This window comes from Chiloscyllium plagiosum, chromosome 18, assembly GCF_004010195.1.
Source record: "Chiloscyllium plagiosum isolate BGI_BamShark_2017 chromosome 18, ASM401019v2, whole genome shotgun sequence".
Taxonomy (NCBI): Eukaryota; Metazoa; Chordata; class Chondrichthyes; order Orectolobiformes; family Hemiscylliidae; genus Chiloscyllium; species Chiloscyllium plagiosum.
This window is the reverse complement of record NC_057727.1, coordinates 49,706,207-49,734,060: the sequence shown is the minus strand read 5'-3', so window position 1 is coordinate 49,734,060 and position 27,854 is coordinate 49,706,207. Positions and strand designations below refer to the sequence as shown.

At 40.9% G+C, this 27,854-nt stretch overlaps 1 protein-coding gene across 7 annotated transcripts in view; it reads left to right on the top strand.

Annotated features, from left to right (window-relative positions):
- The window catches only part of LOC122559093 (contactin-4-like), a 2,522,648-nt gene that overhangs the window by 1,178,133 nt on the left and 1,316,661 nt on the right, over positions 1–27,854 (top strand). The window lies entirely within an intron of this gene.

Genomic DNA, 27,854 nt, shown 5'->3' with positions numbered 1-27,854 from the left:
ATTATAATGTTTTCAAAGTTTCACTTTATTAATTGAACAATGGTGACATTTTAACTCTGCAAAGATGCGCATCCTCTCATATATATGTCTTATATGTTTGGAATTTGCTGTCTCATGTCACTTAATTGTCCAATTATTGTGAGAAATTGTCAATTATCTCTTCCATTTTTGAGCACACATCATATTGTAAAGTAAAATAATTATTTATGAATGATAGATGTATGTAGATGATTCTATAACTGTTTAATTTGCTTTTAGTCATGATTTTCTTCTATGATTTAAAACAGAAATTGTATGTGAAAGCAGAGAAGGCTATGGCCAAGTGCTAGAAAATGGAATTCGAATAGTTAAGATTTGATTTTTGACCTGCGTGAACATGATGGGCTAAAGAGCCTTTTCCTTCATAGAACTCTAGGACTGTATTATTTGATCATTACATCTTTGTTCATTTGAAAAAAACTTAATTCCTGGAGAGCAGTATCATTACCCTTTGTAGAATTTAAGGAACAGATAATTTCCACAGACTTCTAAGGAATAGCTTGCTGTAAAACTATTTTTGATGCTTGGTATTATTTGCTACCAAAGTTTGTGCTACAACAGATGTGAATTTGCTGCTGCACAATCATGAAGTAGCTTTCCTGAGGCGAAGTAAATTGTTCTTGATTCCGTTTAAGATTTTCTTCAGTCAATGTGACATGAGTGGTATAATTGTGATGCTTTGCTGCTTTCACAATGGAAAAGAAATATAAGACCCTTCAGTTAAAAGAAGAGATCCTTTTCGGGTTAAAGTGTCTTCTCTACAGACATGTCATGGTTTTGGCATTAAGTGAGCGGAAGTACTGAGTTATTTTTATCTGTTGCATTTCTGCATTCAGCTTTGTGAAGCAAACTGCATCTTGTTTGGTTGAAATAATCAGGTACATGGAAATGACTTGTCCATCAATAACTGTGAAGTGGCCAAACCTTTAGCCATTATGACTTATTCATGGGTGAATGCAAATATATTTATTGGTATTACATACAACTGTTGTAATCTTCAGCAATTTTATGCCAGAAGTTGTACCAACTTCCATGCAGATCATTCAGTGCATTGTCCCTTCAACAATTCCTTAAAATGTTAACTTATTTCCAAATGATTAGATTACTTACAGTGTGGAAACAGGCCCTTCGGCCCAACAAGTCCACACCGACCCTCCGAAACACAACCCACCCAGACCCATTTCCCCTACATTTACTCTTTCACCGAACACTACGGGCAATTTAACATGGCCAATTCACCTAACCTGCACATCTTTGGACTGTGAGAGTACCTGGAGGAAACCCATGCAGACACGGGAAGAATGTGCAAACTCCACACAGACAGTTGCCCGAGGCGGGAATTGAACCCAGGTCTCTGGCACTATGAGGCATCAGTGCTAACCACTGTGCCACCATGCCGTCCCATTATATAAATATAATGGAGCAAATAATTTTCTCCGATCACATGCATGCAAAGATTTTATCATGAACACCAGTGAAAGAATGTAAATGATTGGTCTTTCTCTGCTATGTGCCTTAGTGTGCCAATTTTTGACTACTGGAATAAATGATATTTGGAGATCAATTATACCTGGAACTGGATTTTCACATTTTTTGGAATGGTGAATCTGCTTCTAGGAGTCCTGACTCCATTCTCAATCCTACAGATTTTGTCAGTGTAGAATAAGGGTACAGGTAGCAAGCCTGCATGTAGCACATAATGGTTACATTGCAGAAGTGGGCATTTAAAAAATATAGACTATTTTCATGGATTCAGGGCATCTTTTGCAGGATCTAAGTTGAATTCTTGAACAAAAGATGACCAAAACAAAAAGAGGGAGATGATAAATTTTGAGGGCAAACTTGCAAGTAATGTCAAGACTGACAGCCAGAGCTTTGTTAATTTCATAAAAGGGAAAAGAGAAGCCAGTGTTAATAAGGGCCTTTTGAGAATGAGGCTGAAGAAATATAGGCCATTCTGCTATAACGTGCAATTCTTCGATCCAAATTCACTGTAACGTGAATGACAAATTGGGGACACTAAAGGATGAATTTTTGAAATGTTGTTTGGCTGTAATGCAATTACATCACCAACACTTTAAGTGCTGTTTCTAAAGGGCAATTTTTCTATAATGTGGGGTTGTAAAAGAACCTAACCATCGTGTTATAGAAGAACTGGTTGTAACAAAATCTAAAAGAACTGCAAATGCTAGAAATTGGAAACTAAAACAAAAATTGCTGGAAAATCTCAGCAGGTCTGGTAGCATCTGTGGAGAGAAATCAGAGTTAAATTTTCTTGTCCAGTGACCCACCCTGAGGAGAAATAACAATGGAGAACCAGAGAATGGCAGAGAAATTGAATATATACTTTGCATTAATCCTTACATTAGAAGAAACTGATAGGACGCAAAAGATACAAAATAATCAAGGGCAAAAAGAGGAAAAAAATACAATAACTATGATGAGAGTAAATGTACGAAGAAGCGTTATGAAGCAAAAGATAGACCTGATGTGATGCATCTGAGCATATTAAAAGAAATAGTTGCAGTGATAGTGGATTCACTGGTTGTAATCTTTCAAGTGTCCTTTAGATTCAAGCAAAGTCCCAGAGGATTGGAAAAATACCAATGTAAACAATAACAGCTTTGTTTTAAAAAGGGAAAGAAACCAAAAAAACATAATTATAGGCCAGTTTGCTTAACATCAGTCATTGGGAAAATGTTCGAGTTCTATTTTAAAGGATGTAATAGCAGAGCATTTGAAAACGTAATATATTCAAGCAAGGTTAGCATGGTTTAGTGAAGGAGAAATCATGCCTTACAAATTTATTACTTTTCTTGAAGGGAATAGCAAGCCAGATAGATAAAGGGAAAGTAGATACAATATGTTTGGATTCCCAGAAGACGTTTGGTAAGGTACCCGCATTCGGCTACCTAAAATGACAAGAGTTCATGGTATTTGAGGTGGTATATTAGTATGGATATATGATGCCTAACTAAGAGAAGTTAAAAGTCACACTACGCCATGATATAGTCCAACAGGTTTAATTGGAAGCACTAGCTTTCGGAGCTCTGCTCCTTCATCAGGTGATTGTGGAGTAAACAATTGAAAGACACAATTTATAGCAATTCTGTGTCTTTCAATTGTTTACTCCACAACCACCTGATGAAGGAGCAGCGCTCAGAAAGATAGTGCTTCCAACTAAACTTGTTGGACTGTAGCCTGGTGTTGTGTGATTTTTAACTTTGTACACCCCAGTCCAACACTGGCATCTCCAAATCATAACTAAGAGAAGGCAGACAATTGAAATAAGGGGCTATTTTCAGGATGGCAACTTTTAACTTATTATTTGTCACAGGGATTAATGCTGTGACCACAATTATATACGTCAATGACTTGAATGAGGAACATGAATCTTCTGTAGTCAAGTTTGGAGATGACACAAAATAGGTGGGAAGGCAAAGGGGAGCACAGAGTCTGCACAGGGATACAAGCAGTTTAAGAAATTGGGCATAAACTTGGCAGATGGAATTTGAAGTGGGAAAATGTGAGTTTGTGCTCTCCAGCAGGAACAACAGACAAGCTGAAGATTATGAATAAGAAATGGAGAAATACTGCAGAAAGCTACAGTACAGAGGCATTTGGGAGTCATTGTGCATAAATCACACAAAGCTAGCATCCCAAGTTCAGCAGATATTTGGGAAAACAATGGACAGTTGACCTTTATTTTAAGGAGAATGGAGTAAAAAATAAAAGGAAGGCTTGCTCAAACTATACAAAGCACCAGTTGGACCACAGCTGGAATACTGAGACAGTTTTGATTCCCTTATCTAATGACAGATAAATTAGCAGTCCAGAAAACATTCAGTATGCTGATCCTGTGCATGGAGGAACTGTCTTTGAGGAGAGGTTGAGGTAGTTGGGCCTGTTCTCATTAGAGTTTAGAAGAATGAAAGGGACATGATTAATGTATGACAGACTCTCTGGGTACTTGACAGGGCAAATGCAAGGACTTTGTTTCCTTTTGTGGGATAGCCTGGGATGGAGGACATAATCTCAGAGAATGGGGTGCCCATTTAAGAGGAGGAATTTCTTCTCTAAGAGGATTGTGAATCTGTAGTGTTCTCTCATGGAGAAGGCTGCAGAGTTCAGGTTGTTAAGTATATTCAAGACCAAGATAGACCGATTTTTAATAAGGAGGAGAATCAAGGGAGATAGGGAAAATGCAGGACAGTGGAGTTGAGTGTTATTGGATGAGCCACGATCTCAATCAGTGATGGATCAGACTTAATGGACTGAATGCTCCCAAAGGGAAAGAAAAATGGAGGAGTTTATCTAAATTGTCACCACTTTGGTGACACTGACATGAAAGCATTTGGCCACCTCAAAGGAAAGGTCAGTTTTCACTTGGCATACCCAAGTCCAGCAGAATACTCAGTCATGCTGGATATGCACATGGACCTACACTGTAGTCATGTGTGCTGATGATCAATGGCAAGCTGTCAGGGGAACAAGACACCTTCAACTCTTTCCAAGAGTTCCATCTTTTCAACGCGATACAGCAGTATCTGCAGGAGGAGTAACAGACAAGGCCCTCTGAGATCTTCATCTCAAAATGCTCCTGACATTCGGATTGTCACTCTCACCCTTGCATGCACCTGTTGGGAGCATTGGTAGAATCTGTCGTGTATCTACAGGCTGCAGAAGGGAAATGCGTATATCTGGGGTTCTCAAAATCATGTTAGAACATTCAAGATTATGAGGTGGAAATTAGCCAACCTCTTTGTCAAATTACTGTCATTGTGGACGGCAGTAGAGAGAACAGATCTACACTTCTCAGGCCACAATATTGGAGGTGTTGTCAGAGAGGATTATCAGGCATTGCAAGAATAAAAGTTCATTGTATTCTGAAGCATTGCAGGGATTGTGACTGTGTCACAAAGAGCACTTTTGGAAATGGGATTACTCACCAATCTTCAGCAACAGATGGACTCACTGCAGGAGAAATTGCATCACGCTCTTATCCAATGGAGGACACAGCAAACTACAATGCTTAATTTCACTGTCGTCTGAGCTGTGGTAAATCTGTGGCAGACCAGTGGGACACATTCAAGAAGGAAGTAGGGAGAGTACAGGGCCAACATCTTCCAATAAAGACCAAGGTGAGACCAACAAGTCTAGTGAATCCTGAGCATCAAGGGGTGTACAGGATTGGTTAAAAAGAAAAATAGAGGATTATTTCAGAAACCGAGGGCTCAAAACAGCAAAAGTACCAACAGAGTACAGAATGTGCAAGGGAAAACTTAAAATGAGGATGATGGCCTGAGATTACAGGAGGAGATAGATGGGTTGGTCAATTGGGCAGATGGAGTTCAGTCCACATAAGTGTGAGGTGATGTACTTGGGCAGAACAAGCAAGGCAACGGAATATATGATGAAAGGTCGGATCCTGTGAAGTAATGAGGATCGGATGGATCTTGATGTGCATGTTCACTGGTCCCTTAAGGTTTATGCTGAAAATGTGTTGCTGGAAAAGCGCAGCAGGTCAGGCAGCATCCAGGGAACAGGAAAATCGACGTTTCGGGCATAAGCCCTTCTTCAGGAATGAGGAAAGGTTGTCCAGCAGGCTAAGATAAAAGGTAGGGAGGAGGGACTTGGGGGAGGGGCGTCGGAAATGCGATAGCTGGAAAGAGGTCAAGGTGAGGGTGATAGGTCAGACTGGGGTGGGGGTGGAGAGGTCAGGAGGAAGATTGCAGGTTAGGAAGGCGGTGCTGAGTTCGATGGATTTGACTGAGACAAGGTGGGGGGAGGGGAAATGAGGAAACTGGTGAAATCCGAGTTCATCCCTTGTGGTTGGAGGGTTCCTAGGCGGAAGATGAGGCGCTCTTCCTCCAACCGTCGTGTTGTTGTGGTCTGGCGATGGAGGAGTCCAAAGACCTGCATATCCTTGGTGGAGTGGGAGGGGGAGTTGAAGTGTTGAGCCACAGGGTGGTTGGGTTGGTTGGTCTGGGTGTCCCAGAGGTGTTCTCTGAAACGCTCCGCAAGTAGGCGGCCTGTCTCCCCAATATAGAGGAGGCCACATCGGGATGTGATAGCAATGGAGAAGATGCCAAGGAGATTAATCAGGGTGTCACTTGGGCTGGAGAGTTTTAGTTATGAAGAGAGATAGGCTAGACTGGGCTTGTTTTCCTTGGATCAAAGGACAGAGGGCAGTCATGATTGAGATGTTTAAAATTAGGAGGGAATGGACAGGATACACAGCAAGAAACATTTCCTCATTGATGGGGGGGATCAATGACCAAAGATAGATTTAAGGTAAGGGGCAGGATGTTTAGAGATGACTTTTCACCTTTTTCACCCAGAGGGTAATGGGAATTTGGAACTCACTACTGTAAATGTGGCAGAGGCAGAAACATTTATAACATTCAAGAAGTATTCAGATGTACATCTACAATGCCAAGGTCTAGAAGGCTATGGACCAAGTTCTGAGAAATGGGATTAGAATAGTTAGATGGTTGTTTATGACTGGTGTGAACCTGATGGGCTGAAAGACCTTTTGCTAAGCTATAAACCTTTAAGACTCAAATCTTCCAGCCTTGTTATCCACCTCTATCTGTTGTTGCCTTGTGTCTGTCTCTGGAGGCAGCAGGTCTATCTGCAACCCATGCTCACCCTCCCACATGAAAGTAGGGTAAGCAAGCTCCTCTGAGATGAATATGAGATCATGGGAATGGAAAATTACAGGCTCACATACTCATCTGATTGATGAAAATCAAATTCCATTTCTCAGAGTTCACTGCTGTTAATCCTGCTTTTCAGTCATACAGCTGGTGCACTCTCTCTCCTTAAGTTGCTTTATCTGTTATCCACTGTCTCTCATCTTGTGCTGCTTTATCTGCTATTTGCACTGTTGCCCTGCAATGTTTTATCTTATGTCCACTTTTCCTCATGCGGTTTTTGTCATAAAGGTCACTCTTTTAATCATAGAGGTGTTTGCACTCTCTTTCTCTCACTTTTTATCTGGTGCCTGCTGTTTAATCCCATCCTCTGTCATAGGCTGTTTATCTGATAGCTACAGTCTCCAATATGTTGTATTATCTGTTGTATGCTGTCTCTCCTTGAGCTGTTTTGTGTGATTCATGCCCTGTCTCTTGCTATTTTGTCTGATTCTCTCTTTCTCTCACTCTCTCTCACTCTCTCACACACATACATAATGTTATTTGGATGCAGATACAACCTGTCACTTTTACCATCTAACACATTGCAAAGACAGCCTTTAATAACTTAGTTTATATGGCCAGGGCATGACATGAATATGTTACCTGTGGAAACATAGAAACTCAGCATGCACATCATCTAATAACTTATTTACATCTGAAAACCTCTCAGAGGTGTGAGTTACTCAGATTCCAATTTTTTATTCCATTTGCAAATGTGGGTGTCGCTGGCTAAACCAGCATTTATTACCTCTCAGTAATTTCCCAGAAAGCCATTGAATGAACTGCATTGCTGAGAGTTTAGGGTCACATGTCAGCAAGATTTGGTGAAGATAACTGACTTCCTTCGAAAAGCAGTAGTGAACTGGATGGGTTATTACAACTGGATGGGTCATTACAACAATCAACCATGGTTACTTTGCCACTGTTAAACAAATTTTTGGTTCCACAATTTTGTTGAATTCAAATGGCATCACAGTGGGTTCAAACCCATATCTTCAGAATGTTAGCCCGGGATTCTGCATTACTTGTCTTATCACATTACAACTGCACAACTGTCACCTGATTGAAATTGCATGAGGCTGACCGTGGGCACAAACAGCATGAAGAGATAGAACCGACTAGATATAACAGTGCAAGAAACAGCTTGAACCACAGCATGCAAGGAGAAAGAGAAAGAGTATGGACACCAGGCAAAAGAGCATGTCTGTGTATGAGAGAGAGAGAGAAAAAGCAAACCAGGAAAAACAATGAAAGAGAGAGAGAGAGAGAGATCAGTCACAATGAAACAGTAAAGGAGAGAAAACAGGAACTGGATAAAACAGTGTGAGGAATGAGAGAGCACAAGAAACAGATAAAGGGGGCAGAGACAGGGAAAGCAAGCAATAGGTAAAACAATGTGAGAGGAGAGAGAGGGTGAACCAGATAAAACAGCACATGAGAGAGAATGGATTTAACTAAAATATTGAGGAGAGGAGAAAAACGTCGAAGAAGAACTTTGTAGAAAAGTCATGGGTTGATTTTGTTGTTGAGCAGCTGCTGTTTTGTGCTGAAAACACAAATTTCTAAAATAGCACTGAGAAAGGAAGAAGGTTAGTTGTAGAACAGAGCTGATCTGAAAGTAAGAATGATGTATTTCTATGATCTACTAATCTCCATTTTATCCTTACTAGACCAAGAGTAGCGTAAAAGTAAGTAAAAGTGATTTAAGTTGAAGTAAATGGACTAAATTAAAAGCATAGTGTTAAGGTATAGCAGAGCTTTCAGAATGTCCATCTTGTGGCATACGGAGTGTGGCAGATGCCTCTTTTGATCGAGGAGCCCATGTTCAGAAGTTATCGCAAGGTGAACAGACTTGACTTCTGGGATTCAGAGGTCAAACAACAGATCTATTTATTGAGGGGCATCCATGAGACAGAGAACTACATGAGTAGCACCTAATGTAGTTGATCACACCATGTTAGGGGCAAGCAGGCAGACAGGAAATGGGTAACAACCATTTCCAAGAGGAATAACAGGTCGTGCAGCAGAAAACAGATCAAGTAGTAATCTCCCGATTACTCCCAGGGCCACATGCGCATGATTACAGAAATATGAAGAAAATACAGGTGAATGCATAATTGGAAACCTGGTTCAGGAGACAGGGCTTTGGGACAATGGGATTGATCTGTAGCAGATAGAATATAAAGAATGGCAAAAAATGACTGAAAGATTAATCTGTGGAAAGAAATTCAACTACGATAGGAAGCTGGCCAGGCATGGAAAAATGTTTTGAGCAAGTATTTGCAGTTTCTTAAAAAGAAAACAAATGACAAAAGTAAATGAGATTGAAGAGTTGCTAACAATGTTTCAGCTGTGCTTACAAAGCCAGAAATTGCTGAAGAAACCAGCTAGTTTGGCAGCATCTGTGCAGAAGCATTTTCGCAAAATTTACAAACACTTAGCTCTGTTCTTTGTTTTCTGTCATCCAACTAACTCTGTATGTTTTCCACTCTACGAACATTAAGTTTTCTTACCAGATTATACGAGAGAAATATTTTGTACCTCAAGCTAAAGAATATTCCATTCACATTGCCCATACTAAAATAATCTTTCACTTCTGTTGCAACAGATAATGATCATCACATAGAAAAAACCATATCCTCCACTCTCTCTCCCTCTCTCTCTCACTCTCTCTAACTCTCATCTCTCTACTTTTGTTCATCTCAACAGTTTTTTTTCTGTGTTACCTCAAAACAAGTCACAATTCACAGATCATATCTGATCTTCAAAATAATTCAGATACATCAGTTTCTACTATCTGCTCCCAGTCTTTCCTGTTCTTAACAGCTGCTGTATTTTCTGCTAGACTAACTATTTCTGTGGCTCTTTGTGTAATTTCTGAGTTAACAGCCTCTGATGCCGCTGGCAATGGTTTATCCAGAAATGGTACTTGTGCTCCAGTGGCTTCTGTCTCTGTCAATATGGCTGTTGATTAGCCAGCTTTACGATGCAGCAGTGACACCATGGACAAAGTCCCAGCTGGCCATGAAAAAGTCATTGGAAAGGGGTTTAGATTACTGTGAAAGCATTGTGTCAACGGAGAGAGAAACATTATCAATTGGTGGCACAATCCTGCCTCTGCAGTCACTGTGCATGTTGATGTGTGGTTAAGGAGACTCTGTCAGAGACATAACACACCACAATTCCCCTCTCTGGCACAGTTCATCAACCAACCCATCAAATGAGGGGATCACATAACAACTAAAACCTGTTTGGCAACATGAGAGATACTTGGGCTGATGTTTGGACTTCTGCCACAAAGTATTGTCTTGCAGACTGCATGGAGCTGCTACTCATCCTAGCCTTCATGCTGATTTTCAACAATGTTCATCAACACCCCAGACAGGCAATTTGTGCAATCCTGCACTCTTGTATGATTTGTTGAAATTTGTTCGATACATCAGTCAAAGACTGCAACAATTGCTAATGAGCAAAAAGCATCCTTCTGTTAAAAGCCAGGCCCTTGATATCTAAATCCTTGAGCTCCCAGCGGAAAACAAAGTCTTTGCACCAACTCACTTACATCCTATGATAAAAACTCCTTGGCTTTCTCCTCGAGACTGAGCACACTGTTTCATCTTAATGTTCCCAGATGTATGGTTTTCTTCTCACAGTGCAATTCTTCTCACAGTGCAATGTAGGACTAAAGGCAAACATTTGTTTAAAAATCCACTAAATGCAGCCAGAAGCAGCAAATGCAATTGTAGATATTGCTATAAAAAATGACAGATATGTTGGAATTGCAATCCAATTAAGGAGCAAATACAAACATAAAACTCTGCAGATGCCAGAACTCTGAAACAAAAAGTGAAAATACTCAAAGCAGCCAGCAAAGCTGTCAACAACTGTGGAGAAAGAGAGAGAATGGGGTGATTGATTGTTTCGAGCACACAACTGACTATGTGGCATGTGATGTGACTGAATTAAGTAGGAAGCAAAATTTTGATTTCCCTCCAAAAAGTTGGGATGCAGAGAGAAAATTAGCAGTACATTTGAGTCAGGCCAAGCTCACTGCCAGCCTGTGATCGATTTGTACTTGTATTTGTATGAGGACTCCTTAAAACCTTTTGATGGAAATCCTTGATAGGATAAATAGACAAAGTCTTTTCCCTGGGGTGGGTGAGTCCAGAACTAGAGGGCATAGATTTAGGGTGAGAAGTGAAAGGTATAAAAGAGACCTAATGGGCAACTTTTTTACGCAGAGGGTGGTACGTGTATGGAATGAGCTGCCACAGGAAGTGGTGGAGGCTCGTATGATTGCAACATTTAAAAGACATCTGGATGGGTATATGAATAAGAAGGTTATAGAGGGATATAGGCCAGGTGCTGGGAGGTGGGACTAGATTGGGTTGGGATATCTGGTCGGCATGGACACGTTGGACCGAAAAGTCTGTTTTCATGCTCTATGACTCTATGACTAAAGTCAATAGTACATGAGGCTCTCACTACACCGAGTTGACATTAGTTTAAAGATGGGATGCACTAATTAGCTTCATGCTGTTGCCAATTTTTGGAGGACTGTTTGATGCAAGTAACAAGAATAGGAGAATGCCAGCTTGCATGGAAGCTCAAAGACCAACAAGGGTTTGGCAATAATGTTGTATTTGGAAGCGGGTTGGGGGGAAAATGGTGTCAGGTTACATGGACAGTACACGAGGAATCCCAGGGAGCAAGAGGGTAGTGTCAAGGTAAGGAAGAATTGAGGGTGGCTAAATTCCATGACATGGGTGTCATGGATAGTAGGGAAGATGGTGAGGGATGAAGCAGGGAGGATGATGATGGTGAGGAAGTCAATCATAATAAAACAATGACATACTCAAAGGCAGGCGCCAGGATTGTTTTAATGCGACACCACCTCAGGCAGTTGACTGACAAGAGTTCTTACATTCTTGAATTCATCTACAGTATTTCACTTAACCCGCTGAGAGTGACCGCACAGTGAAGGAAGTCAGGTGGGTGGGTGGTATGGAGGTGGGTGGTCAACTGTACATTGAGCATGTTCCTCCAAGGGCCGAGTGCAACACCAATCACGAACGTGAATGTTCAATGAAGAGTGAAACTACAGCTTTGCTTCTTCCACAAAAAAGGAAATGTCCCGAATTTCCATGTAGTGATCAGTGCATGTCAACCATGAGGTATACTAGTATACTACAATCTCTAAGTTAGTCTCAACAATAATGTTGATGCACTTTTTTTTGTAAAAGTGAAACCAGTGTTACATGAATTCTAAAGAAGATAAAATTAAATTTCAATGGGGAAAAAAAAACAAATTTGCCATCTTTGTGCTCTCAGTGAATCTTGTCTAATAAGACCTGAATTAGGCAGAAGGTTATCGCTGTAATGCAGAGTTTACTGTTTGTTGAGAAGACTCTTTTAAATCCCACATTAGCTGCTGCAATGTGATTTCACCACTGAAAACCATTCTGCTCTGCAAAATCACGTGTGTCAGGCTGTATGCCACTTTATATTTTAATTGTAATTATTGGAAATGGGGAGAAAGCCAACTACAAATGCTGGATTTTTGAATTAAAAACAGAAAATGCACAGACTTGAAAATGCGTCAATTAATGTCATACAGAAGAAATACTTTAACAGCAGTTTCAATTTGATTTTAGGCTATGTTCTTTTTAAACATTTATAATAAAAAAATGTTTTTCTCATAAATTTGTGAAAAAATATTGCCTTCTGTATTAGGCAAGGAGAAGATTGAGAAACTATTTTTTAAAGTAGTCAGATCATTTTTAAAATTTTCATTCATTCGCTGGTGAGGCTAGCATTTCTTGCCCATCGGGCAGTTGGGGGTCAAGCACATTGCTGTGGGTCTGTAGTCACAAGTATTGATGACTATTTCTTTCTCTAAAGGATATTAGTGATCCAGATTTTCTTTTTCTGACAATCAGTAATGGTTTCATGATCAACCTTAGATTCTTTATTCCAGACTTTTTAAAAAATTTATCCAAATTTCACCATTTGCCATGGTAAGATTTGAACATGAGTCCCAGAACATTACCTAGCTCTTTGGAATGACAGTGCACTGATAAAGCTACCAGGCTATTGCCTCACCAATCGTAGTTCACTTTACATTCCATTCGTGGATGATTTATTTCAAGATTTCCACACCAGTCTATCCTGTTCAGATTCAATCAGCAAATAAATCTTTCAAATAGTTTACTTCACTTCTTCAGTGTTTGCATGTACTTTTCTCCATCTTCTCTTTGTTTTTGCAAATTGTATTGAGCATAAATGATTACTTCCCCGTATTTTAATGATCTCAGACATATTCTATTTCTTTTGTACTTCTGTTTTGTTCTTTATGGGAAAGGGTTGGGAGATATTTGGAGTGATGGGGAGAGAGTGGGGAGCAAAGGGCCTGGAAGGAGGGAAAGGAGAAAGGAGAGATGGCAGGAAAGGGCCTGGGTTTTTGGGGGATGGTGGGGGTGAAGGGAAGAGCCTTTTCCTTTCTCACCTCCTTCTCCTCTCCACTCTCTCTTCCCACATCCTGCACCTATCTTACACCCTTCACCCCTTGCTCTTCCAACCCCTTCAAAATAATCTCAAATAACTAATGCACTTTGCAAGCCACTGCTTTGTGCTTTCTTTTATTTTACAGAACTGACTCACAAATCCATAGACAGAGAATATTCATTTAGCTCACGAGCAATTTACTGCTCAACTTAGATGACTGGAGACAAATTAGTTAAATTTTTAATATACGTTCGGAGTGGGAATAGTCAAGAAGATCCATGTTGTTTTATTCTTTTCAAAGAATGTGAGTATGACCAGCACGTCAAAAAATTGTTGCCTCTCCCTAATTGCCTTTGAGAATGCTGAGTCACTTTGTTGAATCCTGCAGTTCATGCAATGCATTGTCAAATGTGATGCTGAACTGAAGAGAGTAAGACATTTCCAGATCTAACCCCTGGCCTTTTCAAGGTTAACGTATCTTAGCCCGGGTAGCAACTGAGGAGAAGTAAACCAAAGTCAGGTATTCTGCAGCAATTGCAGGAGAGGAGGATAAAATAAATTGAAGAAAGCTTTTGTGGAGTAAAGACTTCCACAAAATAACTCAAATATGAATTAACTCATGAGCTACCAGCATAAAAAACACCTATTTGGCTTAGTCTGGCATTTATAGTCCACACAAACATCCTCCTGTTGTGGTTTGTTGTGGGTGGAGGCATTCCACCTGTTTCGTCCAATTGGTTGTTGCTTTGAGAACTGAGTCAACATTTAAGGTCATGGTATTGCTGTAAACTATAGACAGGTTGCATGAGTGCTTCTAACAGTGCACGCTCAAGACCGTACAAGCTTCTCCACTGACTGTCTTTGACTAACCCTGTGTGTCTGTGACATCATCACAGTGGATGGCATTAATCATAGGCTTCCAGATTTTATTTCTTTCATTCCCGTCAATACTTCCCATTTCATCCACCTCACCCCAATATTTCAGAATATCTTTGCTTTCTAATTTTCATGTGAAAGCATCATTCATTTTTTTCCAGTGAAAGTTTACTTTTTATCTATTCTTTGAGTTCAGAATTTATGCTTTTCTTCCTAAGGCAGTTATTTGTAATTAAAATTCCTGGTTTTAAATGCTCCTGCAAATGAAAACATTTGCACAGCATCTACCCTGTCCAAAGCTATTCCTAACCTTTTGTTTTTATTTAACCTATTTTGCTAATCAACAAAATGTTATTGAAGAACTTGATCACATTAGATCTAATTCTACTTTTAATAGAAACTGTCCTCCCTATTGAATATTTCACAAAAGCTGTTGTCCCTCCACTATTCTTAGAAATCATGTTTTGAAAGGAAAAGGACTTGCATTTAGAGTCATAGAAATGTAAAGCATGGAAACAGACCCTTCAGTCCAACTCGTCATGCCGACCAGATATCCTCACCTAATGTGGTCCCATTTGCCAGCACTTGGTCCATATCCCTCTAAGCCCTTCCTGTTCATATACCCATCCAGATGCCTTTTAAATGCTATAATTATACCAGCCTCTACCATTCCTCTGGCAACTCATTCCATACACGCACTACCCTCTGCGTGAAAAAAGTTGCCCCTTAGGTCCCTTTTATATCTTTCTCCTTTCACCTGAAACCCATGCCCTCTAGCTCTGGACTCCCCCACCCCAGGGAAAAGACTTTGTACATATATTCACCCTATCCATACCTTTCATGATTTTATAAACCTCTATTAGGTCACCCCTCAGCCTCCGACGCTCCAGGGAAAACAATCCCAGCCTTTTAAGCCTCTCCCTGTAGCTCAAATCCTCCAACCCTGGCAACATCCTTGTCAATCTTTTCTGAACCCTTTCAAGTTTCACAACATCTTTCCGATAGGAAGGAGACCAGAATTGCACTCAATATTCCAAAAGTGGCTGCACCAACGTCCTGTACAGCTGCAACATGATCTCCCAACTCCGATACACAATACTCTGACCAATAAAGGAAAGCATACCAAATGCCTTCTTCACTATCCTATCTACCTGCGACTCTACTTTCAAGGAGCTATGAACCTGCACTCCAAGGTCTCTTTGTTCAGCAACACTCCCTCGGACCTTACCATTAAATGTAGAAGTCTTTCCAAAATGCAGCACCTTGTCTTATTTGGTGTCTTTCATTTCCATCTGATATATCAAAGCATTTTACAACCAGTTAAGTAATCTCGACATGTAATCTCTGTTGCCATGCAGGAAAAGGAGTGACCAATATGCTCTCCACAATCTCCCACAAACAGCATATGATCATGATCAAGTATCTTGATGTTCCACAGTTGTTTGAGGGATATAAACATAGTCCAGGGCACCAAGGTAAAGTAGTTCTGAGATCTTTTATGTCCAGCTGAGAGGAAAGAGCGGGCCTTGATTTCATTTCTCATTCAAAAGATTGCACCTCCAATAATGCAGCATTCCTTCAGTCCTATACTTAAGAAGCAGCCTTGATTTTTGCACTTTCTCTCATGCTTCCATTCATGCCATGACTAAAGTAGCAATTCTGTAATTAACTTAGTGTGTCCTGACCAGGCTCGTGGACAAATTCATTACGACTTTTTAATTCTTCCTTTAACAAATAAATTCCAGTGCTTGGTGAACAATTTCAGTTGTTCGCTTGCCTGTGATCTTGGCATGGAGTTACTTGTTCCTAAATCCAAATCTTTAACATAATGACACTGTTTCAGCCCTGTTCCTTGTTCACCATTATATAGTACCTCAATTTAATCTGAGTAGCTATCCTTGTTCCTACACTTAGCTGTATCTTGAGCTAGTTTTCTATTGATTCCGCTATTTTGTCTCCTGACACCATGTGCCATATATTGTTTGTGAGCCTCTACCATGGTAGTTTATTAGGAAATCTTAAACCTCTGACTTCTACTGCATTTTGTTCCATTACCTTGATCAAAGAATTTTATTAGTTTAAATTGGCATAACAACTTTTTGGAATCCATGCAAACACTTTGGTTTTCCATTTATTTTATGTCTAGATGCTACTCTATCACACATTTTAGTGTCAATTTCAGGACTTGTCTACTACTGACATTAAACTAACTGGTTTATAACCCCCGATTTATTCTACATTACTCTTTCAGTAGAGAACAATAAACAGTAGCTATCTGCTGTCCCCTGGAACAAGCATAAAATTAAATAGAACTTTTTAGCCATTGTTTTTTTTCTCCGTTTTCATGAGTATTTTTGGTAAATGCCATTGAGACCTGGAGTCATGTCCTCTTTTAGTTTCACTCGTTTGCCATTTATTTTCTGCTTTCCTACTCCAATAACACTCATCCTTTTCAGCTTGTCCCTCAGTGAAGAAAATTATTTTTATTTAGATCTAATCATTTCTAGAGATTAGTTTCAACCACATTCATGAAAAGCTGCCCTTACTTCCTGTTAGCTCTCAAACTTTGTTGGTCCCTCTTAGAAATATTCATACAGACTTTCTCTCTTTAGTTTTCATGTTTTCTCCATCTTTGCCATTTTCCACTTTGACCCTTATTTTTTGCATATTTTGTGCTTCAGTTATCTTTATCCTCTTTATGACCCTCATGATCTTCACCTTGAATCATACTTTGTTGTGATAATCATTGCAAAGATACTCTACTTGTTCTTTATTGTCTGCCTTTACCCATTACATGATCTTGCAGTGTCTGTTTTTTTTCTGGTTGGATATCCTACACACTGAGTGAAAAAGGAATGTATGCACTGTAAAAATTCAATTTCCTTTTCTCATTAAGCTACTTCTTCGAGTCAATTAATTTGGAGATACTTGAAATCTTGCAAGGTCATTATTCTCTGCCTGATACTTATTTGAGATTTCTCTACATATTTCTTGCTCACATGTCCTTCGCCTATTTGATTATCTATTCGATTGCCTAATAAAATGATGGAGTTGTTATATTTTAACTGGATCCATATGTACTTTGTATCTATTTTGCTGCTAATTATGTCCTTATGTTTAGCTGCCAGTCTTCTTCATCCTTCTTTTCTTCTTCTCTTCCTGAAATGTGTTATGTCCTGCAGCATCTAATTGCCAATCGTGCTCTCAAAGTAGTTACATTTACAATCATATTCAGAACCTATGTAAAAATGATTGCCTCCAGTTCATTAATTTTGGTTTAAATATTGCCAATATTTCTGTACAAATTGTTTGACTTGCTATTATTGAATAATCCTTGTTTAATATTTAATTTATCCTTATAGCCATTGAACTGAATTTTGTGCTGACAACGAGCAGGTTTGAAGGTGAGAAGGAACATTAATTAAACAAGGTAGTCTGCTTGCCACCTACTCGCCCACCTCTGGCTGTGCCACAATTTTTCTAGTGGCTGGGATGGTGTTGGATTGTCAGCCTGCAGACTATTTCAGATTTGTAAAAGAGGGTTATCAATAAGGTGAATGGCAGGTGTCTTTACCCTTGGGTGAGGGAATTCAAGACCAGGGGCATATTTTTCAGATTGCAAAAGATATTAAAAAAAAGACATGAAAGGCAAAGTTTTTGGACAGTAATTGTATGTGGAATGAATTTCCAGAGGAACTGGTGGATGCAGGTATAGTTACAATGTTCAAATGATGTTGGGATTCGTACATGAATAAGAAATGTTTGGAGGGGTTGTGGGCCAAGCACAAGCATGTAGGGCTAGTTTAGTTTGGGGTTATAATTGGAATGGACTGGTTGGACCAGAGGGTCTGTTTCTCTGCTATATGATTCTATGGCTATAAATTAATGGTCACTGAAGGACTTCATCCTACCACTGCAAGGATTAGATGGGCAGTGGCCAATTAAGTAACTGTGTGGGAGGCTTCATTCCATGGGTTGGTAAGACCTTCAACTATTCTAAGTCTTCATCTTGGTCTGCATGCTTCCTCAAGCTGAGTGTGGTTCTCTGCTTACATCTGCAACACTTGTATCCTTGCAGTTAAATAATTTAACTTTTGCCCTTATTTTAAGTTTTCTATTTGATTTTTACTGTTCAACTTCTCTTCATCTGCTTAAGAAACATTTTTGAGGTATGAAATTCAAATCCTGCATGTAGTTTTAAAAGCAAATACCCTAAATTTGAAACAATCATAGAAAATGCTGACATAAAACAATGGACAGCAAATGCTGGATATCTGAGACAAAAACAGAAATGGCTGGTGAAACTAAGCAGGTCTGGCAGCATCTGTGGGAAGAAATCAGAGTTAATGTTTTGACTTTTCACCTTCATCGTCTGACAATGCATCACCAGACTTAAAAGACTAACTCCATTTCTCTTTCCACAGATGCTGCAAGACCTACTTAATTTCTCCACTGTTACCTGTGTTTCCTCACACAGAGTTGAATTGAAGGGCAACACAGTGATGCAGTTTTTAACACTGCCACTTCACAGTGCAAGGGGCCCAGGTTCGATTCCAGCCCTGTGTGGCTGTCTGTATGAAGTTTACATTTCCTCCCCATGTCTGCGCTGTTTCCACCTGGTGCTCCAGTTTCCTCTCTCAGTCCAAAAGTGCAGTTTAGATCAATTGGCTGTGTTAAATTGCCCTGTAGTGTCAAAAAAATGCAGTTAGATGGATTAGCCATGGTAAATGTGGGGTCACAGGGACAGGGTAGAGGACTCGGTTGGAATGCTCTTTTTGAGGAGTTGATGACGACTTGTTGAGCCAAATGGCCCCTTTCTGCACTGTAGGGATTCTGTATTTGAACATTACTGCAAAGAAGATATTTTGTTATAGCTTTCCATCTTGCACTCATCAATACAATTTGGAAGAATTCCAATCGAAGGCAAAGACTAACATGTATGTTGTAGATATTTTCTAATAAACTCTGTTTAGAGGTTATTCCACATCTTTGGAGAGGTCGAACTTCAACCTGGACTTCCTAGCTCAGAGGTGGAGACACTAACATTGCAGTGCAAGATGGTCCCAATATTTACACCCTGTGAGAGGATCATGATGATTGTTTGGCAAGTCAGTTCTGGAAGAGGAGTTGCCAAGGAGTATGCTGTAGCTAATGACGATTGATAGATAACTGCTCAGCTTGATTTAGATTTCAATCCAGACAGGTTGACTTTGTTGAGAACTGAACTTGCGAATGGCTGTCCTCATTTTGTTGAAGTGAAACAAGTGCAATGCATATACTTATTCTTTCTGTTTGCAAAGAACAGCACCCTGTTTAGATATATGTGGAACTTCCAGTACATGCAAGTGTGCTATGCCATGAGCTTAACTGACATTCCTGAACAGGTTTTTTTTAGATACCCTACAGTGCGGAAACAGGCCCTTTGGCCCAACCAGTCCACACCGACTCTCCGAAGAGTAACCCACCCAGACCCATTTCCTTCTGACTAATGCATCTAACACTCTGGGCAATTTAGCATGGCCAATTCACCTGACCTGCACATCTTTGGACTGTGGGAGGAAACCAGAGCATCCGGAGGAAACCCACACAGACACAGGGAGAACGTGCAAACTCCACACAGACAGTCGCCCGAGGCTGCAATCGAACCTGGGATCCTGGTGCTATGAGGCAGCAGTGCTGACCACTGAGCCAACGTACCGCCCATCAACATTCATCCTGTGTGTGCAAATAAGTATTGAATGAATGTTGTATAATTTAGCAATCATGTCCCATGTTCGAACCTAATGTGAATTTTGCAAGTCCTGGCTGATTAGGTGCAGTCAGTTGGAAACCACGAAAGGCACATGGTGTTTGGTATGGATTTACCGTCTTTTGGGACAGATGGCTTTGGTACCCATCACGGAAATTCACATTCCACCTGTTAGTGGTGAGCACCAATTCATTTTTCTACTATGTGGTATATAGTAGCAACATGAAATAGCTGTTCATCTTTCAAGGTTTTTGCTGATAACCTTGTTATGCATTACCCTTCAAGATAATTATCTGAGGCAGATGGCACTTTCTGGAACTAAAAGTGTCTGACGAATGCAAAAGGAAAAATATTGACCATGTCTTTTTCACAAGCAAATTCTGCACACTTGATGGGCAGCAGCAATGTTTCTGAAATATGCAAGTCAAGAACAATGTTTCTCTACGTCTTGTGCATACTTTATGATGATCACTTCATTAGAGGTAATCATTTATGATGGATGGACCTTGTGGTCTGTAGCTTTATCATTCACCAACCAGATTGGGTGGCTTGCTGGAATACACACATTGACTACTACTTTGGCAAGGAGTCAATTTCCTGGCACATTTAGGCAGATCTTTATCACTCATTAAACAATGAAACATTAACTCCAATTACTTTCCATAAACAACTTGACTACCTGCCAGCATGTCAAGTATGGTCCAGAATGACATAACAATGGTCTCCATGATTTGCAGAGATGGAGATTTGCTGGTGTCTAAATGTGACCAGTTTTTAACTACAATTTTTTTTTTACTTATGCTTCACATTTTAACCTGAAGATGGAGATCCTCTCTGCAATAGTTTGATCTCAATTATAAATAAACATCTACAGTCTAAAAATGAGATGATATTTGTAAATAGGTATTACATTGTAATCAGTCAGGATTGACTGATCAGGAGGAATTTGTGTTAATCTAATTATAATTTATTTTCATGCAAATCATAAATTGTATTACACATCTGAAAATATACATGTGAATTTTCAGAAGCATTTAGGTTCAATGCTGCAAAAGGTGAAGTGATGAATAAGAGATGGGGAGCCCAGAATAAAGTGAATGGCCCATTTCAGATTTTAAAATCACACAGCACCAGGTTGTAGTCCAACAGGTTTATTTGGAAATACAAGCTTTTAGAGTGCTACCCCTTTGTCAGGTAGCGAACTACCTGATGAAGTACTGGCGCTGGACCTTCGGGTGACCATCCTCCAGAGCGGGCTTTCAGACAAGCAACAACCCAGAGTGACTAAGGAGAAGCTGATAGCAAAGTTTGGTACCCATGGGAATGGCCTCAACCAGGAGCTTGGGTTCATGTCACACTGCATGATTCTCTCTCTCTCTGCCTCTCTCTCTTTCTCTGTCTCTCTCACACACACTCCTACACCCACACAAACTCACACTCATACACAAGCTCTGTCTCTCCCTGTGCACGCAGGGTAGCATGGTGGCACAGTGGTTAGCACTTCTGCCTCACAGCGCCAGGGACCCGGGTTTGATTCCTGCCTCAAGCAACTGTCCGTGCGGAGTTTGCACATTTTCCCAATGTCTGTGTGGGTTTCGTCACACAATCCAAAGATGTGCAGGTTAGGTGAATTGGCTGTGCTAAATTGCCCATAGTTGAGATTAGAGTGGTGCTGGAAGAGCACAGTAGGTCAGGCAGCATCCGAGGAGCAGGAAAATCGATGTTTCGCGCAAAAGCCCTTCATCAGGGCTTTTGCCCGAAACGTCGATTTTCCTGTTCCTCGGATGCTGCCTGACCTGCTGTGCTTTTTCAGCACCACTCTAATCTTAACTCTGGTTTCCACCATCTGCAGTCCTCCCTTTTGCCTCCTAAATTGCCCATAGTGTTGGGTGCATTAGTCATTGGTAAATATAGGGAAGGGGAATGGGTCTGGATGAGTTACTCTTCGGAGGGTCAGAGTTGGGCTGAAAGGCCTGTTTCTATACTAATCTAAAACGTATACCCCCTGCACTCACATCAACACATGCACTCTCTCACACATACCACATCACACTCACACACTCACACACACACACTGCTTATACACACCCAAAACATACACACACTCTATCATGTGCACGCATGCACTCACATGTACACAATGTCGCTCTGACATGCACACACACATAAGCTTATGGCTGAATTTGTTTTTGCAGAATTACACTTCAATTTGCTGCATGAATCCATGTAAAACTCTGTAAAACTATACAGAGCGTTTGTCACTCTGACATAGCATTGGGACGCAGACAGACTTCACACCTATTATTTAAAAAGCTGAGCTATCTTGAAAATGTAATTTTAAAGGAGTTCTGTGATTTACATATCAATGGACAGGAACCAGCATATCCCATTATAAAAGATGAAAGATTTGAAATAAGATTACTGTATCACAGCTCCATGACACTGGACTCCTTTGGTGATAAATTCTGTGAGTGTGATCTTAACCTCCGCAACTACCTGGTGAAGGAGACGCGCTCTGAAAGCTAGTGCTTCCAAATAAACCTTTTAGACTATAACCTGGTGTTGTGTGATTTTTAACTTTTTCCACCCCGGATCAACACCTGCACCTCCAAGTCAGGAAAATAGAAGAGACAGTCAGATCTTGAGCACTGAAAATGAATCTTTTGTTAGGTAGGGTTTGACAAAATTTAAAAGAGTAATTGTTAGAGTGTCTCTTCTGTCAAGGGCACTGACAGGAGATTCTCCAGCAGTGACCATGAATCGAGGCTAGTATCTTGCTTTCTTGGTGCCAGGATTAAGAATGTCTCAAAAGGTTTGAAGCATATTGTTAAAGGGGAGAATGAGAAACTGCAAGTTCTTGTACACATCGGGAGGAATGACATTGTTCGGAAAAAGACTAAGGCATTTCACAGTGAATATAAGAGACTAGGTAGAAGATTAAAAGACAGAACTTCAAAAGTAGTAATCTCTAGCTTACTCCTGGTGCCAGGCCTGAATAAGGGAAATAATACAAGAATAAAGGAATGAAATTAATGGCTGAAGAATTGATATAATGTTCACGGATTCAGATTTTTGGATCATTGGGATCTCTGGGGAAACAAGACCTGTTCAAAAATGGATGGGTTTCACCTGTACTGGAAAGGGACCAATATCCTCATGGGGAGATTTTGTCATTCTGTAAAGGGAGACTGTAAACTATTAGAGAAAGGGAGTGGAGGGATTCTTAGTAGCAAGTAAATAGGCAGATGAGGATGGTTTTGAATCTGGAAAGAACAATTCAATTAGAAAAGACAGAGAAGAGCAAGTCAGAGAAAAAAGTAACTTTGAAGAATTAAACTGCATTTATTTTAATGCAAGGGGTCTTACAGATAAGGCTAATGAACTCAGCACATGTTTGGGAACATTGGATTCGGACGTCATAACTATTACAGAAACTTGGCTGAGGGATGGACAGGACTGGCAGGGTTTCAGATCCTATATGAAGGATAGCAAAAGAGACAAAAAAGCTGGGGGGGGGAGGGGGATGTGGCATTTGTGACAAAGGACAACATTACTGCAGTAGCTGAAGAAGATATTTCTGAGGGATCATCCATTGAAAATATATGGGTTGATATTAGAAATAAAGAAAGGAAATTTACCTTGATATGATTATGCTATAGACTTCCACAATAGTCAGAGAAATTGCAGAGCAAACATGTAGGAAGATCTCAGATATGTCAGAATATTGTTGTAATAGTAGGTAATTTTAATTTTCCAAATATTGACTGGGACTGCCATAGTGTTAAAAGGTATGGATGGTAAAGAATTTGTTAAAAGTGTTCAAGGAAATTTTCTTCATCAATATGTAAATGTTCCTCCTCCAGAAGAAGCAAAATTTGACCTTCGGTAATAAGACAGGGCAAGTGACTGAAGTGGTAGTCAGAGAACACTGAGTCAAGAGATCATAACTATTTGTTTTAAAATATTTACAGAAAAGGATGAGTCTTCCTTAAAAAGTCAATTTTTCATCAGAGTAAGGCAAATTTTAATGGCATGAGACAAGAACTTTCAAAAGTTGGTTGGAGCAGACCAATGGACGCAGGCAAACAGATGTGTGATAAGTGGGAAGCTTTCCAAAGTGTGACAATAAGAGGTCAGAGTCATTGTTTAGATTAGATTCCCTACAGTATGGAAATGGGCCCTTTGGCCCAACAAGTCCACACTGACCTTCTTAAAGTAACCCACCCAGACCCACTTCCCTATCCTATATTTACCCCTGACTAATGCACCTAACACTCTGGGCAATTTAACATGGCCAATTCACCTGACCTGCACATCTTTGGATTATGTTCCTGTCAGAGTGAAAGCTAAGACTGTGAGGATGAAAGAACATTGGATGATTAAAGGTGAATATTTAGATTCTAGTCAAGAATTAAAAACAATCATATATTTGATACAGACAACCGAGTTCAAATGAATCTCTTGAACAGTTTAAAAAGCATAGGGGCACTTTTAAGAGGAAGATCAGGAAGGCAAAGACAGGATCTGAGAGAGGCTGGCAAATGAGTTTAAGGATAATCCAAAGAAATTCCACAAATATATTAAGAGCAACTAAGGAGAGAGTGAAGCCCCTTAAAGATCAGAGGTAATCTTTGTTTTGAACTTAAGGAAATGAGAGAGATATTAAATGAATATTTTGTGTCAGTTTTTACATGGAGAAAAAAAATGTAGGCGAGAGAACTCGGGGGAAATAAATATTGATGTTTCAAAAACAGTTCACATTACAGAAGAGGAAGTGCTGGAGGTCTCAGGAAACATGAAGGCGGATAAATCTTCGGAACCTGATCTTGTGTATCCCAGGATGTTGGGGAAAGTTAGGGAGGAAATTGCAAAGCCCCTTGCAGAAATACTTTTATCATCTAAAACACAGTTGAAGTTGCCAGATGACTGACTAATATTGTACATTTGTTTCAGAGAAAATATAAGGAGAAGCCTGGGAACAATAGATCTGTGAGTCTGACATCAGTGGTGGGTAAATCTTTGGAGTAGATTCTGAAAGATGGAATTTATATGCATTTGAAGAGGTGAGGAATGATTAGGAATAGTTAGCATGGTTTTGTGTGAGGAAAATTTGATTGCTGAGGGCCGAGCAGTAGAAATTGTTTTCTGTGACTTTAGTAAAGCCTTTGACAAGGTTCCGCATCATAGACTAATTAGTAAAATTGAAGAATGTGGTGCTGGAAAAGCACAGCCGGTCTGGCAGCATCCGAAGAGCAGAGTGTCCACTTTTCAGGCATACACCCTTCATCAGGAATGAGGCTTGTGAGGCAAGGAGGCTGAGAGATAAATGGGAGGGGGTGGGCTGGGGGAAAGTTAGTAGGGAATGCGATAGTTAGATGAAGGTTGGGGGTGAAAGTGATAGCTCAGACTCCTTGTACACATCTATCTGCCATGATGAACGCCTCAGAGCCTTCTGTTTCTTCCTCTCACAACCCAACCAATACCCTTCCACTGACACCCTCATTTAACTGGCTGAACTGGTCCGCACTCTTCTCCTTCCAATCCTCCCACTTCCTCCAGACCAAAGGTAGGCATGGGCACCTGCATGGGACCCAGCTATGCCTGCCTATTTGTCGGGTACGTGGAATAGTCCATCTTCCACAGCTACACTGACAGCTAACCCTACCTTTTCCTCCTCGACATCAATGAGTGTATCAGCACTACCTTGTGCTCCCATGAGGAGGTTGAACAGTTCATCAAATTCACCCACAACTTCCACCACCATTTCAAGTTCACCTGAACCATCTCAAACACCTACCTCCCCATACTGGACCTCTCCATCTCCGGCGACTGACTCAACATGGACATCTACTTCAAGCCTACCAACTCCTGGATGACACCTCCTCCTATCCTGCCTCCTGTATAAACATTATCCCTTATCCACAATTCTTCTGCCTCCACCGCATCTGTTCCCAGGAGGAACAATTCCACCATAGAGCATCTCAGATAGCCGCCTCCTTCAAAGACCGCAATTTCCCCTCCCACATATTTGACGATGCCTTCCAGTGCATCTCCTCCACTTCCTGCACCTTTGCCCTTGAACCCCACCCCTCGAACTGCAACAAGGATAGAACACCCCCGTCCTTACCTTCCACCCCACCAACCTTCAGATGCAATGCATTATTCTCCTCCATTTCTGCCACCTACAAACAGACCCCACCACCAAAGATATATTTCTGTCCTCACCCCTATCTGTGTTTTAGAGCACCATTCCCTCTGCCACTCCCTTGACAGGTCCACCCTCTCACCAACCCTCCCTCCCTTCCAGGCACCTTCCCCTGCCATTGCAGGAAGTGCAAAGCCTGCCCCATATATCCCACCCCCACCCCCCTACTCCCTCCTCTGTCCAAGGTCCCAAAGGATCCTTCCACATCCAACAAAAATTTATCTATACTTCCACACATGTCATCTACTGTATCCATTGTACCCGATGTGGTCTCCTCTACACTGGGGAGACAGGACGCAACTTGCAATCGTTTCAGAGAACATCTCCGGGACACCGCAACCAACCACACCACCCTGTAGCCGAACACTTAACTCCCCCTCCCACTCCGCCAAGGACATGCGGGTCCTGGGCCTTCTCCATCACCAAGGGTGGCACAGTGGCTCAGTGGTTAGCACTGCTGCCTCACAGCACCAGGGTCCTGGGTTCGATTCCCACCTGTCTGTGTGGAGTTTGCACATTCTCACTGTTTCTGCGTGGGTTTCCTCTGGGTGCTCTGGTTTCCTCCCACAATCCAAAGATGTGCAGGTCAGGTGAATTGGCCATGCTAAATTGCCCACAATGTTAGGTGTGTTAGTTAGGAGTAAATATAGGGTAGGGGAATGGGTTTGGGTGGGTTTCTCTTCGGAGAGGTGGTGTGGACGTTTTGTGCCAAATGGCCTGTTTCCACACTGTTGAGAATCTAATAAACCCTAACCGCCCAATGCCTGGAGGAAGAATGCTTCATCTTCCATCTTGGGACACTTCAACCATACGGAATTCATGAGGATTTCACCAGTTTCTCCATTTCTGCTCCCTTCACCTTATCCCAGTCTCAACCTCCCAACTCAGGACCACCCTCTTGAACGGTCCTACCTGTATGCTCCACCCTCTGCTCTGACCTATCACCATTCCCCCCCCCCCCCCAGCTTCATCTACCTATCGAGCCTGGGGGCCCACAAGCCACATGAAGGGCTTATGCCCGAAGCATCGACTCTCCTGCTCCTTGGATGCTGCCTGATGGGCTGTGCTTTTCCAGCACCATACTCTTTGACTCTGAACTCCAGCATGTGCTGTCCTCACTTTCTCCTAATTAGTAAAGTTAGATCACATGAGTTTCAGGTGGATACAAAATTGGCTTAACAGCTCAAAATGAAGAGTGATGGTGGAGAGTTATTTTTTGGAGTGGAGATTGACCAGCAGTCTTACACAAGGATTGGTGCTGGGTCAAATTTGTTTGTCATTTATATAAATGATTTATATGACAATGTATAAGACCTAGTTAGTAAGTTAGTGGATGACAGAAAAATTGATGGTACAGTGGACAGTGAATAAGGTTATCTATGATTACAAAGGGATATTGATCAATTGGGTCAATGGGCAGACAAGTGGTAGATGGGGTTTAATTTGGATAAAAGTGAGGTATTGTATTTTGGTAAAACAAAAAAAGGATAGGACTTATACAATTTAAAGTAGGGTGTGAGGTAACTTTGTAGAACAGAGACCAATGGGTTCGGGTTTGCATCACTGGGTGATTAAAAAGGTGTTTAGCACACTGGCCTTCATTGATGACTCCTTTGAGTATCGGAGTTGGGATGCTGTGTTGAAGTTGTACAGGATGTTGATGAGGCCTCTTCTGGAGCACTGTTTTCAGTTCTGTTTGAAGAAGGATAATAATAAGCTGGAGAAGGTTCAGAAGAGATCTGCCAGGATGTTGCCAGGAATGGAGGGCTTGAGTTATAAGGGA